The sequence below is a fragment of the Saccopteryx bilineata genome, chromosome 2, assembly GCF_036850765.1.
Source record: "Saccopteryx bilineata isolate mSacBil1 chromosome 2, mSacBil1_pri_phased_curated, whole genome shotgun sequence".
NCBI lineage: Eukaryota > Metazoa > Chordata > Mammalia > Chiroptera > Emballonuridae > Saccopteryx > Saccopteryx bilineata.
In genome coordinates, this window is record NC_089491.1 from 60,523,618 (window position 1) to 60,538,070 (window position 14,453).

Genomic DNA, 14,453 nt, shown 5'->3' on the forward strand with positions numbered 1-14,453 from the left:
AGCCCATAATTCGTGTCAAGTTGATACGGCTTTAACGCACGATCAGTCAGGCCCTTGACTGTCAGGTTTAGAAAAAAGACAGGAAGTTTTTCTTTAGACAAGTCTTCCTTGTCTTTAGAAGCAAGCTTCGCTTCTGGCTTTGGGCAGAAAAGAGTACAAAATGGTTCTCACCAGATAGGGTTGCAGCAGCTCTCCCAGCATTTTGGGAACAAATCAAGTCATTATCTCAACAATGTCAAAACTGTGTTCCCAGATCTGTTGTTTGAAACATTTGGGGCTGGCTGATGAGGGGGAGAAGAATTAATTAGCAGCTCCTTCTCCTGGTGTCCTTTTTCAGCCTTCTCAAATTGCAGCATGAGAGTCCCTCAGACATGCTGGCTGCTCATTTGGTAATCTGTGTTTTGCACGGTTCAGAAGGTTGCTGGCTAAATTTTGGGACTGCTCTAACATGAGACAGTGTGCTGGGTCCAATAAACAAGAAAATTTACTGTAGCATGTTGTTAATGGGGAAGCACTTGAATTCACAGAACAGCCTTGGACAGTCATGGGTAAGTTCAAAGGGCAAAGTTGCCTCTTCTGTTTTCAGAAATATTTTGCCATGCAACAGTGGGTTAATTTAACACCCTTGGATGAAGGGAAACAAGCTTAATATTAGGTTTTGGCAAAGAGTGTGGTCAAGACAAATGAGAATGTGTGGGTTAAAAACTGAAAGTGTCTTAATTTTAAAATGGTGATAGCGGAGATGGATTAAAATGAGCTGCTGATTATATTGAAAGCGAGATACGACTTGATGGTGAGCATTCTTCCTGAATAAATTACTGTAAATAGCAATGTGTTTTAGACCCTTTTCTATTAAGTCATTTCTCATGTAGTTTAAAAGGACAGGGCTGATGACAAGAATTCTCTTCCTGCATGGTGAGAACCATTATATTTATACAAATGGCACAAGTGTGTTTTTTGTGTATCTGTGTACATATAGCCTCACTACTCAATCTACAACCCCACAAAATAGTAAAACAAACTAGTTTTTTAAACTTCTGTGGTAAAGTAGCCCATTATATGAAAGGAGAAATAGTGATAGGCAGGAAACAGGAAGTTTTGGGCTAAAGAATGTTGATATAAAAATCTTATTGCCAAGTATGGGAAAAATCTTTGATTAGATAGTTAAGAAAGAGCTTGAGATTATCTCACATTTTCAGATTCTTCCCTAATAAGGACTGTGAGAAATCCTGTTTTTAAAGTGCTCCATACTATGAAATTTATAATCTTTCTTTATAGCTACAATAGCATATGGTTGTCTGTTGCTAAGAAAAGTATTTCTCATTTGTCTTTTGGTTTGACCAAATCCTTTTATTATGTTTACTAAAATTTCCTTATGATAGTTCCTTGAAGAGAGAATATTTTTTAATGGATAAATAAGGAAAGATAATTAAGATAATTCTTATACCTTCATAATATCAATAGCCCTTCTAAACCATATTGCAGACCCCTTGTGAAAATGATTATTAAAGGTTTTTTTCATTTTGGGCAACTAGGAAAGAATCCAAACTCCTTCGTTAGGGTCATTTTAGTTACTGAGGATGGCTTTCGAAAGGTTTGTCAGTGATTTGTGGAGGTTTCTTGATTTTGTGATTGCTGCATGTAACTTGGCAATTCCTATACTATTAAGTCCTTAGCAGTACATATAATGTTCCTGTTTGCTTTTTAGGACTATTTTAAAGATATTTGCCAAGAATCTTTAAAAAGATAATGCAGATAAATTCATATTTATTTGAACCATCAGATATTTACAACATAGGTAAAAAAAACCCCAATGTGTATAGTATGGGGAATTTTTTCTTTTTTGAGAGAGAGCGAGAGAGAGAGAGAGAGAGAGAGAGAGACAGGGACAGACAGGAAGAGAGAGAGAGATAAGAAGTATCAACTCATAGTTGTGGCACCCTAGTTGTTCATTGATTACTTTCTCATAAGTGCCTTGACTGGGGGGCTCCAGCCAGTGACCTTTGGGCTCAAACCAGCGATCTTGGGGTCATGTCTATGATACCACACTCAAGCTGGTGATCTCAGGGTTTTGAACCTGGGTCCTTATCCTCCCAGGCTAACACTATATCCACTGTGCCATCGCCTGATCATGCAGTTTACTTTATTTTTATTTTTTAGAGACACACACACACACACACACACACACACGGATAGACAGGAAAGGATAGAGATGAGAAGCATCAATTCTTCATCGTGGCACCTTAGTTGTTCATTAATTGCTTTCTCATGTGCCTTGACCGGGAGGTGGGGGGGGGGGGATTCTAGCTGAGCCAGTGACCCCTTGCTCAAGCCAGCAACCTTGGGCTCAAATCTGTGACCATGGGGTCGTGTCTTTGCTCCCGTGTTCAAGCCAGTGACCCTGCATTCAAGCTGGTGACCTCAGGTTTTCGAACCTGGGTCCTCCATCCCAGGCCAATGCTCCATCCACTGGGCCACCGCCTGGTCAGGCTGGGTTTCAGAACATTTTATAATGATCATGTTATATTTATGCAATAAAAATAAAATAGAGGGGACCAGGAAGTGTAAATATATAGATGGCAGGAATTCTATAGTCTGGTTAAAGACTATACACTGCATGGCATTATAGATGAGGTTGTATAAAATTAATATTTTTGTTTTAATTCCATCAATTCCATTTTTTTTTTCTTTTTCTACTTATTTCATAGGAGAACAGAAAGAAAGATTCACGTATGTGAATTTCCTTCCTCTCTCTTATTTGATAGTTGTTCTTCGGGGCCTCTTGTTCCAAAGCCTGTGGAAGGAGTGGAGAAACCCATCAAAGCTCTTCTGCAAGATCTGTCCCCTAACTTCCTATAATAGGTGCAACAGCAGGCTAGTTGCCTCCCTAACACCCCACTCAGCCCTATGGGAAAGAGCACTTCACTTATTGAATAGTGATCCTGCCTCTTTCTCTGGTTGACTTAGTTTAGGGTGAGGTTCTTCATCAGTGAAGAGGACTGTCAAGGAGCTGTTCATGGCAGAGTCAAACTAAGCTGATAGGAGGACAGCTCCATGGTGTTTCAAGACACGCTTTGTTTCATGGTTAGCAGTTTTTGTTCCTTTTGATGGAAGACAAGGCAGTCCTTAGAAAGGACTGTTTTTCCTTCCTTTCCCTATTCCACATAGCTTGAGATGGGGAGCCACCTGGCTTCCACCACCTACTCGCTGCATTGTCAGGGCGTGAGAAAGGAGCCACCCCACTCGTCTGCCCTAGCCACCTGGCTCCTTTGTTTCCTTCTCCTCCTTGTTCTCTGGGTACAAGCAGCAGTGACTCTGTGATTCGATGACATAGGAACTTGGAAGCTGGTGACTAAATCCCCAAGCAGGTGGCTGCCTATTGTCTATCTGGAGGAAGTGAGCAGGGACTGCTTTCATCTTCCGCTAGCTGCTAGAGGTCAAAATGATCCTTAGCTGTGGTTGGGGATTGTGTGCACACACAGTCTGGGGTCAGAAAGTTCCCTAGGGAAAACATCCTTGGTGCATATTGGTCTTTTTTAACCACATAACTCAGGCCTTTTGGAGCAAGGCCTTGCTTTCCGATGTGAGCATGTCTGGAATGTCAGCTGTTTTAGTAAAATTGGGTTGCATACAGATACTCACAATGACTTCCAGTTTGAAAAAAACACATTGTAGGTAGAGTAAATAAGTAAACATAATCTGTGGTAGATTCCCCTAGCGGTCATAAATTTTAGTATCTTTTTAGATATTGATAATTCTAAAGAGAAGTTCCAATCTTTAATTGTGTATTAAGATAGCCATTTTGGTGTTTATTACCCAAAAAACACCCATTATATTGGTGCTAGCCACCTGTTCCTTCCACATCTTTACATAAAGCTGATTACTTTAACAATATATTATATTTTTTCAGGCTGAGCAGCAAGAATAGGCAGGTCATCTTTTTAAAACAGCATTATCAGAAAGTAACCTGGACGCCTTTATCAAATTAGTTTTTCCTGTAAGTGGGAGGCAGTGGCTGTAAGCCTGGGAAGATATACAAGCTCTTTACTCTTTGGTCCTTGGGGCTGTGAGAGGTAGGGGCTTAATTGTAAGAAAAAGGCCCAGCAGTCAACCATTTCATTTCATCTGGTTTCTTTTTCCATGAACTGTTGGCGTTTTGGTCTTTTTTTTTTTTTAACCCTTCTTCCCCTTTTTCCAGACTCCAGGATAAATTCCTGCTGTATATTTAGAGGTTTCTTGTTTAAATCCAGCCTCCCTCATTTTGCCGTGTACTGAGCTGAGTGGGAAAGCTGAAAAGGAGATGGGAAGCCAGGGAAGAAAGAAAAACTGGCAATTGAAGGAAACGGGTGAGGAGCATGACATGAAGGGCAGTGGCCGTTCATGGTGAGTACCACATGTGTGGCTCAGTGTGACCCAATTGTGATAAGAAGACCATGAAGCTTCTCCTCCCCAGGCCTGCCTTCCCAAGTGATGATAAAGATGGACTGGTAAGGTGAGAATGAAGGCAGATTGGGGTGGGGGTGGGGAAATGGAAGAAGGAAAACAGACGTTTGCCTGTTTCCCCTCTTTTATCCAGAGTGACTACATGGGAGAAACAGTGATTATCCAGGATGATATTTAACACCAGACTCAGTACACTAGGTTATTTGGCTTTTTATAAGCACGGGTCCAAGAATTTTGAATCTGAAGTTAGTTGTCTGTTGGAACTCAGCAGGTTCAAAGTGTTTTTTAGCTTTTACCAGATTCTGCTTTTGGAAACCAGAAAAATGTTGGAAGAATTTGTTTCCTCATCTGACTGTATTGCATGTCTGAAAACCTAACTGATCCAAAAGTATATATGTTTACCTGAAGGACAAATAGAATTGGCATGGTGAAGGGTGGGAGTAGACGCTCTGGATGGGAGAACAGTGATGGAACAGCCTGTGCCAAGGCCCTGAGGTAGGAAGAAGGCTTACCCTGTTTTAGGGACAGATTAAGAATGGACAGGAGGACAAAAGTTGAAGTAGGAAGATAATTTGGGAAGCTCCAGGACTTGCCCCAGGTCTGTTAGCTGGTGAATGGCTACATCAGGACTCAGACCCAGGTCTGTAAGAAGATAAGGCATCTACCTCCTCAGTGTTTGTTAAACAATATTTGGTAATGATATTCACATTACCCCGGACCATATTTAAAATGTTCTTTTTGGGGGGGGCAGAGACAGAGAGAGGGACAGATAGGGACAAACAGGAAGGGAGAGAGATGAGAAACATCAATTCTTCGTTGCGGTTCCTTAGTTATTCATTGATTGATTTCTCATATGTGCCTTGACCGGGGGGCTACAGTAGACCAAGTGACCCCTTGCTCGAGCCAGCGACGTTGGGCTCAAGCTGGTGAACCTTGCTCAAACCAGATGAGCCCGCGCTCAAGCTGGCGACCTTGGTGTCTTGAACCTGGGTCCTCCACATCCCAGTCCGACGCTCTATCCACTGCGCCACTGCCTAGTCAGGCTAAAATATTCTTAACTGACAGATTTCTTTGGACATGGCTTATTGATCTTTTAATTATAATATAAAATGTGTGTTAAATTCTCAGCTGTAAAAAGGAAGAGAAGTATACATTTGAGTGAACCAGCAGAAACTTGAAATTTATCCTGCCTTTTTTCAACCTTGCCAAAATATAATTTCTTTAATTCATCCAATCACATTCTTGACTACTCTGCGCAAGTCTGTACTATGCCTTGGCTTTTTCTGCCAGAACAGCTTAGGGAATCTTTAAATATTTTGAAATGTTTTCTCTTGATTAGGGTGTTCGCATGCAGCAAGATATTGTGTATACTGCTTTTATTGTAGAATGAGGTGTTTTTTCAATCGTGGGATCATTTGTTAACAATGAATGCAGTTGTGATTTTGTCACCTTTATTAAAAAAAATCATTTGTCAGGTGCTTTTATATAGAATGGGATTTAGATATTTATAGCCTTTACTTTCTAGGGACCTAACTATGTTCAGAAGTATTTAAAATTGAGTAGTTTTGTTAGTTAAAAACAAAATTGTTGTTGAGAATTGAGGGCTGCTTTGTGCCAGGTAGTGTGGTATTTTAAAAAAAATTTATTTCTTGATTACAGATGCATACAATATTATGTTAGTCTCCAGTCTATAAGATAGTTATTAGACAATTATATACCTTACAAAATGATCACCCCAGTTAGTCTAGTGCCCATCTGACACCATTCATAGTTATTAAAATACTACTGACTCTATTTCCTATGCTGTACTTGACATTACTGACTGTTTTTAATAACTGTCAATTTGTGCTTCTTAATCTTGCTCACCTTTTTCTCCTTTCCCTCAAACCCACTCCTACCTGGCGATTCTCAGTTCTCTGTATTTACAAGTTTGTTTCTGTTTTGTTTATTTTATTTTTTAAATTTCACACATAAGTGAAATTGTAGGGGGTTTATCTTTGACTTATTTCACTTAGCATAATATTCTCTAGATCCATCCATGTTATCACAAAAGGTAAGATTTTCTATTTTTGTGGCCAAGCGGTACTCCATATATGTACCACTGCTATTTTATACACATCTGTTAATGAACACTTTGGTTGCTTTTGTATCTTGGGTGTTTTATAATAAGGCTACAGTGAACATATGGGTGCATTTATCTTTTTGAATTAGCATTTTGGACTTCTTCAGCTAAATATCCAGAAGGGAAATTGCAGGGTCACACTATATGTTGTTTTTGTTTTGTTCTGTTTTGTTTTTTGACAGAGACAGAGAGAGGGACAGATAGGGACAGACGGACAGGAAGGGAAAGAGATAAACATCAATTCTTCATTCTGACTCCTTAGTCTCCTCAGTTGTTCATTGATTGCTTTCTCATATGTGCCTTGATCAGGGGGCTACAGCAGAACGAATGACCCCTCGCTCAATGCAGCAACCTTAGGCTCATGCCAGCGACCACGAGTCATGTCTATGATGCCAGTCGCAAGCCTGCAACCCTGCGCTTAAGCTGGTGAGCCCCTGCTCAGGCCGAATGAGCCCACACTCAAGCTGGTGACCTCGGGGTTTCAAACCTGGGTCCTCCATGTCCCAGTCCGACGCTGTATTCACTGTGTCACCACCCAGTCAGGCCACACCATATGTTTTAAACATCTTTGTTTTCATGACTTCCCTATGCTGAAGGTTGCACTGGAGTCCCTCTTGTTTTCACTTATTGCCTTTGTATTTGGTGTCAGATCCAAAACATCACTGCCAAGACCAATGTCAAGGAGCTTACTGCCTGCTTTCTTCTAGAAGTTGATTATACTGTAATTTTCACTTTACCTTTGGGAAAAATGAGGCTGCCAGCAGACACGTGAGTTATACAAGGTGGGTAGTGACAGAACTGAGGTCTGAACTCAGGTCATCTCAGGGTCCCTACCCTTCAGCCTCATCAGTTCTACTTTAATGGTTGAGATTCTTTCAGGCAACTGTTGATAGTTACCTAAAATGCTGAGAACTGGTATGATAGGAGATTGAATAAATTTGAGTGTTGTAGTAAAATATTTCCTTATAAACCAGTGTAAGGATTTTGTTCTAGAGACCATGTATGAGAAAAATAGAAGCTAATTGCCAATTTGCACATTATTCACTCTTACCTGAACTTCTGGTAAATTCAAAATTTCCTTCTACTTGAATTTACTTTTATGGGAATATTGGAAGACCAATGAGCTATTCTTAATGGGTTAAATGTAAATTAAATCCAGATATAATGGCAAACTTAATGAGTAATCAGTTTAAAATGTCACTTATAGCTGTGGTGCTGAAACTAGAGTATCCATTCCAGTCCCCTGAGGGCTATATTGGAATAGATTGCTGGGCCTTTGCCCCAGACTTTCTAATTCAAAAGGTCTGAAAACTTACATTTCTGACAAGTTCCTAGGTGATGTCGCTCATCCAGGAACCACACTTGAGAATCACTAATTTGAGAGCAGTAATAAGTGCTAATGGTATTAGATGGGCCAATAACTAGCCCTGAGAAAGTAATTTCCCAGTCTCAGACCGCTTCTAAAACCCAAAGAAGAGTGCTGTCCTAATAATGTCCACCAGGGTGAAGGGTGGGACAGTGACTCCATGGAGCCATTCCCACGACAGTGGTACCTTGAGAATACGAGTTTAATTTGTTCTGTAACCGAGTTTGTAAGTCAGTCAACTCGTATATCAAACAAAATTTTCCCATTTAAAATAACTGAAATAGATTTAATCTGTTCCAGCCCTATGAAACATCCCCAAACCATCTTCAATTTTGTAAAAGATGTATTTTTAATTAAGAAACATACATGTATACTTTACCAATGCACAACAAAATATATGAAATAAAAGAAAAAAGTATTATTTAGTACTGTATTCTTACCTTGGAGATACACGGGTGCGGCTAACGGAGGTGAATGGCGGAGGAGGAGGGAGGGAGGAGGGGATGCAGGCACTGTAGACACGTAAACTAAAACTGCACTTTCTTAACACTACATGTAAACTAAAACTGCATTTTCTTTAAACAAAACTAAAACTGTACTTCCTTTATTTAAAATGAAACCATAAAAACGTAATTGTAGGCCTGACCTGTGGTGGCGCAGTGGATAAAGTGTCGACCTGGAAATGCTGAGGTCGCTGGTTCAAAACCCTGGGCTTGCCTGGTCAAGGCACATATGGGAGTTGATGCTTCCAGCTCCTCCCCCCCTTCTCTCTCTCTGTCTCTCTCTCTGTCTCTGTCTGTCTGTCTCTCCCTCTCCTCTCTAAAATGAATAAATAAACAAAAAAACAAAAAAAAAACCGTAATTGTAAAAAAAAAATGGACTTTCTTTTTTGTTTTGTTTGTTGTTTTCAGGGACAGAGAGAGAGTCAGAGAGAGGGATAGACAGGGACAGACAGACAGGAACGGAGAGATGAGAAGCATCAATCATCAGTTTTTCGTTGGGAGACCTTAGTTGTTCATTGATTGCTTTCTCATATGTGCCTTGACCATGGGCCTTCAGCAGACCGAGTAACCCCTTGCTTGAGCCAGCGATCTTGGGTCCAAGCTGGTGAGCTTTGCTCAAACCAGATGAGCCTGTGCTCAAGCTGGTGACCTTGGGGTCTTGAACCTGGGTCTTCCGCATCCCAGTCCAACGCTCTATCCACTGCACCACCGCCTAGTCAGGCAAAAAAAAAAAAAAAAAAAAAAAAGGACTTTCTTAACTTTAAACTTAACCTAAGCTTAACATTACGTATTTTTCATTTAATCATCACCTGTTTTTGCCTTTTTGGCTATGCTTTTGGCACTTTCACTTGCAGGACTTTTGAATAAAAATCTATCCAAAGAGGTTTGCTTTTGCCTGCCTTTTAAAATGTTATGGAAATGTGACAAACAAGTGTCATTAAAAAGTGCTGAAGCACGACCAGTTGAAACTTTTTCTGGGTGTTTCTTTTTAATGAAACTTGAAAGCTTCCCCCACATTGCCAGCATGTCTTTAATTTCACTTGTAGAAATCACTTCCTCCGAATCTACCTCCTCCTCACTACTAATCTCTTGCAGAAGCTTTGTATGTTGCATCATCTGTAGCTCTTTCGACTCCTCAGTTGAGAGTTCCACCTCATGTTCCTCGACGAGCTCCTTTATGTCACCCTCATCTACCTCCAGATTCATCAACTTTCCAAGGGACACAATCTCCTCCAACGCTTCTACCTCGGTCTCAGTCTCTGGTTCAAATCCTTCGAAGTCCCTGTCTGCAACAACATCAGGCCATAACTTTTTCCATTCCGAGTTCAAGGTTCTTCTTGTAACCTCTTGCCATGCCAAGTCAATAATGCGTAAACATATCACAATGTTGTAGTGATCTTTCCAAAACTCTGGAAAGGTTAGATTTGTATTCTCAGTCACCTCAAAGCAGCGGTGGAACAAGTGCTTTGTGTAAAGCTTTTTAAAGTTTGAAATGACCTGCTGATCCATAGGTTGCAAGATTGAAGTCGTGTTGGGTGGGAGGTAGAGGACTTTCACGAATTTGAACTCATCAAGAATGTCATCTTCAAGACCAGGTGGGTGGGCTGGAGCATTTTCAAGGATTAGTAATGCTTTCATTGGGAGTTTATTTATTTATTTTTCTTTAATCAAATAATTTTATTTTAAGGATCTATACCAAGGGAATAATAAAAATATAAGAATGTGTCTATAAAGATTTTTCTATAAATATACTCCTTATTGCTGATTCTGTAGGAGTATAGAAGTTTACCAAACTAAATATACAACTTTAGTGAACTGCTTAAATCAATTGTTCATCTACACATTGGGAGTTTATTTTCTTGAAGATGTTTCTTCACGGCAGGACCAAAGATGAGATTTACCCATTCGATAAACTGCTGCGTAACCCATGCCCTAGCACTGGCGTACCACATAACCTGCAATTTTTCTTTAAGAATCTTGTAAGTCTTAAAAGCTCAAGGATTTTCGGAATGACACACTAGCAGTGGCTTTACTTTACAGTCACCGCTAGCATTTGCACACAATGCAAGGGTCAGGTGGTCCTTCTTGGGTTTATGGCCTGGCAGCTTCTTCTCTGGGTGATGAAAGCCCTCTGGGGCATTTTTTCCCCAAAACAATCCTGTTTCGTCACAGTTGAACACTTGTTGGGGGACGTAGCTTTCCTTTGCAGTAAGCTCAGCAAAACGTGCGATGTACTCCTCAGCTGCCTTAACGTCAGCACTGGCAGCTTCACCATGCCTCACCACCCAGTGGATGCCAGATCTCTTCTTGAAATTTTCAAACCAGCCTTGACTTGCCTTAAATGTATCTTCTGCTGCCCCTTTTGAGGTTGATGGTTCTTTCTTCTTCAAGTCTCCATAAATAATACGTGCCTTTTTGTATATTACAGTCTCCGTCACTGTATCTCCTGCCAGGTCTTTCTTTTTCACCTACACCAGCAGAAGCTTCTCCATTTCTTCATGGATATTTGTCCTTAATTGGGACAGAATTGTAGTTCCTTTTGCTGGATTTGCACTTTTGATGGCATCCTTTTGTTTAAGGATGGTACAAATTTCAGCTGTATTGTGGTCGTACAGCCTTGCCAGTTCAATCACTCGTACACCATGCTCATGTTTTTCTATTATTTCTTGCTTTACTTCTATTAACATTCTCTTCTCACCACTGTCCTTTACACTCTCTTTCTTAGGCCCCATGATAGCACACAAAAAAAGTTAGTAAAAAATGCAAAAATGATGTAAGAATGAGTACAGTGCATGAGATTTGACTTGATTCTGTGGGTAACACGTGAGAAAGAACAAGATGCTGGTGTTGTGCTGCTGATACTGGACCCGTGTGCCAATGCGCCAGTTAGCGGCAGCTTCCTGAATCATGACTTGTATCTTGGAATTTTGCTTGGATCTCGAACAAAAATACGGACAGAGTCACAGTTCTTACCTTAAAAATTTCGTATGTTGGTCTGCTTGTATCTCAAGGTACCACTGTTTTAGGAAAGCAGTGGAGTCACCTGCCTCTGTCCCTTCCCAACCATGTACATGAGGGCACATGACTTAGATAAGCTAGATGTTAACCCTACAGTGATTAAACTCTTCCGCTTTGCTAGATGGATGACAGTTGCCTACACTGCTAAATTAAATCAGTCAAGTGAGTAAATATAAATCAGGATTCAGAAACCAAATAGTTAGAATATTAATTCTGCCTGGCCTGTGGTAGCATAGTGGATTGAGCATTGACCTGGAATTCTGAGGTCGCCACTTTGAAACCCTGGGCTTGCCTGGTCAAGGCACAGATGACAAGCAACAAGCAAGTAGTGAACAACTCAAGTGAAGCAATTCTGAGTTGATACTTCTTGCTCTACACCCCTTCTCTCTGTAAAATCAATAAAATCTTTTTAAAAAGGATTAATTCTAATGAGTCTGAGATTGTCCTTCCTCTGGGATGCTTGTTGCCAAAAGCTTTGATGGTGGGCTTCTCCTGTTAGCTGCAATCATCTAAAAGTTTAAGATCCCTATTTGGCTGGAAATTTAATCACATAGGGTTATTTAGTAAGCCTTGAGAAATTCTTTCAGATTCGATGTGTTCAGACTTGTACAGGAATATGAAATATTTAATTTAACAAGCTCTGTAGGTTCCCAGTGCATAAATGGTTTTGAAATATGTTTTTGAAAATATGGTTAGGAAAAAAATTCCTTTGAAATGCTAACGTTACCCTTTAGTGGTAATACAGATGCTGACAAACATTTCTATTTAAAAAAAAACCCACAAAATTTTTAACCTTCATTATGTTGTAACATCATTAACTTGTTTGTAGATGAATATCACTCGCCATATTAAAATAATCATTAAATTTTCTCAGTGCTATACTTACAACAACTACTTTTAAATCATACTACTCTAATTAAAGTATCAGTGTAGGATTAATGGTTAAGTTGGAATTCTTATTCTTTCTCAAGAGTCTGTTTTGGTTTAGTTTGGGTAGGAAAAACATTATAACTGTACATTTTTAAAATCTTATTTTAAAGAGAAAGGGAAATTTTGGAGCCACTTATAATAATGAACCTCAAAAAATATTGAGATACTAGTATTTGTTAGGGAACTTTAAATTTTTTTCCTTATGTTTTCATGGATGAACATTAAATGCTTAGTGAAAAATTCCCCTATTTGTATGTATGTATATATCTCCTGCAGAGAGAAAAGTTCGGTGTGTGTTTAGTGATTCCCAGTGAAGCATCTGGTCACTCAGTGTTAGAGTCCTAGTGCTTCCAGTGGCTAGATATGACACTAACAGTGCCATTTAATAATGAATTCTCGGTCCTGGCTGGTTGGCTCAGTGGTGCCTGGGTTTAATTCCCGGTCAGGGCATACAGGAGAAGCGACCATCTGCTCCATCCCTCCCACTTCTCTTTCTCTTCCCTTCCCATCGCCATGGCTTGAATGGTTCAAGTGAATTGGCCTTGTATGCTGAGGATGGCTCCTTGGCCTCTGCCTCAGGCACTAAAAAAATGGCTCCATTGTTGAGCAGTGGAGCAACAGCCCCAGATGGGCAGAGCATCGCCCCCTAGTGGGTTTGCCAGGTGGATCCTGGTCGAGTGCATGCAGGAGTCTGTCTCTCTGCCTCCCTTCCTTTCACTAAAATAAAAACAAAAACAATGAACTCTCAGTTCCCACATCTGTAAAATAGGCATTAAAGTAAGTATTATCATGGGGTTGTCGAGTACCCGGCTTAGCAAATAATCTGAATGTTAGCAATCATTTGAATGTGGCCATATTTTCTTTTTGCAAGAAAAATAAGTAAGGATTCTGAATATGTTGAGTGATCTGGATTAGAATCCAGGAGATAGTTGGTTGCCCCAGTGTCATCTACCTTATATAGCATTTTGAGCTTATTTTATTTTTGTCTCTTTGGTGAAATAAAATATAAACTTATACCGTAGCTCATTTAAAATTTATAGTATAATTATGAAGGTGCCACAGTTAAAAAAAAAAGTGCTTGTGAAGCTATGTTGTGGGAAATTTAATAAATTAGAGTGACTATAAGGTTCCCCCACCTCTTTTTATTACTGTTCATAGTACTTTTTAATTGTTTATAAGCTCAAATATTCATGTTTCATACTTCAGGGACTCAAGTCAGTGACAAACTTCATGGAACTCAACCCCCCAGAATTCTTTACATTCCAAAATCACTTTGCACTCTGAAAGTTATCAGCCTTCCTTATCTCCTCAAAATCTTTCATAGAAGCATAATTTCTCTAGAAATCTGTGTATGCCTTCTTTCTTGGTTCAGCTACAACAAACTTACTACAAATCCCAAGGATACAGTGCTGGCTCCAACAATAGGAAGTCGCAGGTTTTATTGGAGCACTGGGAGACATGGTAGTTAGATTCTTCTCAATACCAGCATCCTCCTGGTGGAGAAATGGACCCGGTTTTCCTTTTTTTTTTTTTTTTTTTTTTTTTTTTTTAACAGAGTCAGAGAGAGAGATAGATAGGGACAGACAGACAGGAACGGAGAGAATGAGAAGCATCAATCATCAGTTTTTCATTGCAGCACTTTAGTTGTTCATTGATTGCTTTTTCATCAGGTTTTCCTTTTTAATAGCTGGTTTTTCATTACTCCATTGATCCAGTTTAGGATTTTAAAATCTGATGTCCTGGCCTGACCGGTGGTGGTGCAGTGGATATGGTATAGCATTTTAGTGAGCACACCAGTTTGCAGATACAGAATCCATGAATAATGAGGATCTATTGTATTTCTAATAAGACATTTTGGGGGGTAACTTATCCATTGCTGTTAAGTGCTTTTTCCAAAGATGTGTCCCATTCTTGTAAATCACCCAGCCTCTTCTTCTGGCCTTTCAGATTTGTTCTAAATTCTGTAAAAAATCCAGGGTACCAGAGGCCATTTAGAAGTTTTTGCAACTATTTTTACAGTTGTTATCTATTAAAATTTTTGTGTACTGCAGTTCTTATAGAGTCAGCACCA

At 39.8% G+C, this 14,453-nt stretch overlaps 1 protein-coding gene across 4 annotated transcripts in view; it reads left to right on the top strand.

Annotated features, from left to right (window-relative positions):
- Positions 1–14,453, top strand: part of KANK1 (KN motif and ankyrin repeat domains 1) — a 253,617-nt gene that overhangs the window by 54,623 nt on the left and 184,541 nt on the right. The gene's annotated exons all lie outside the window — the stretch shown is intronic.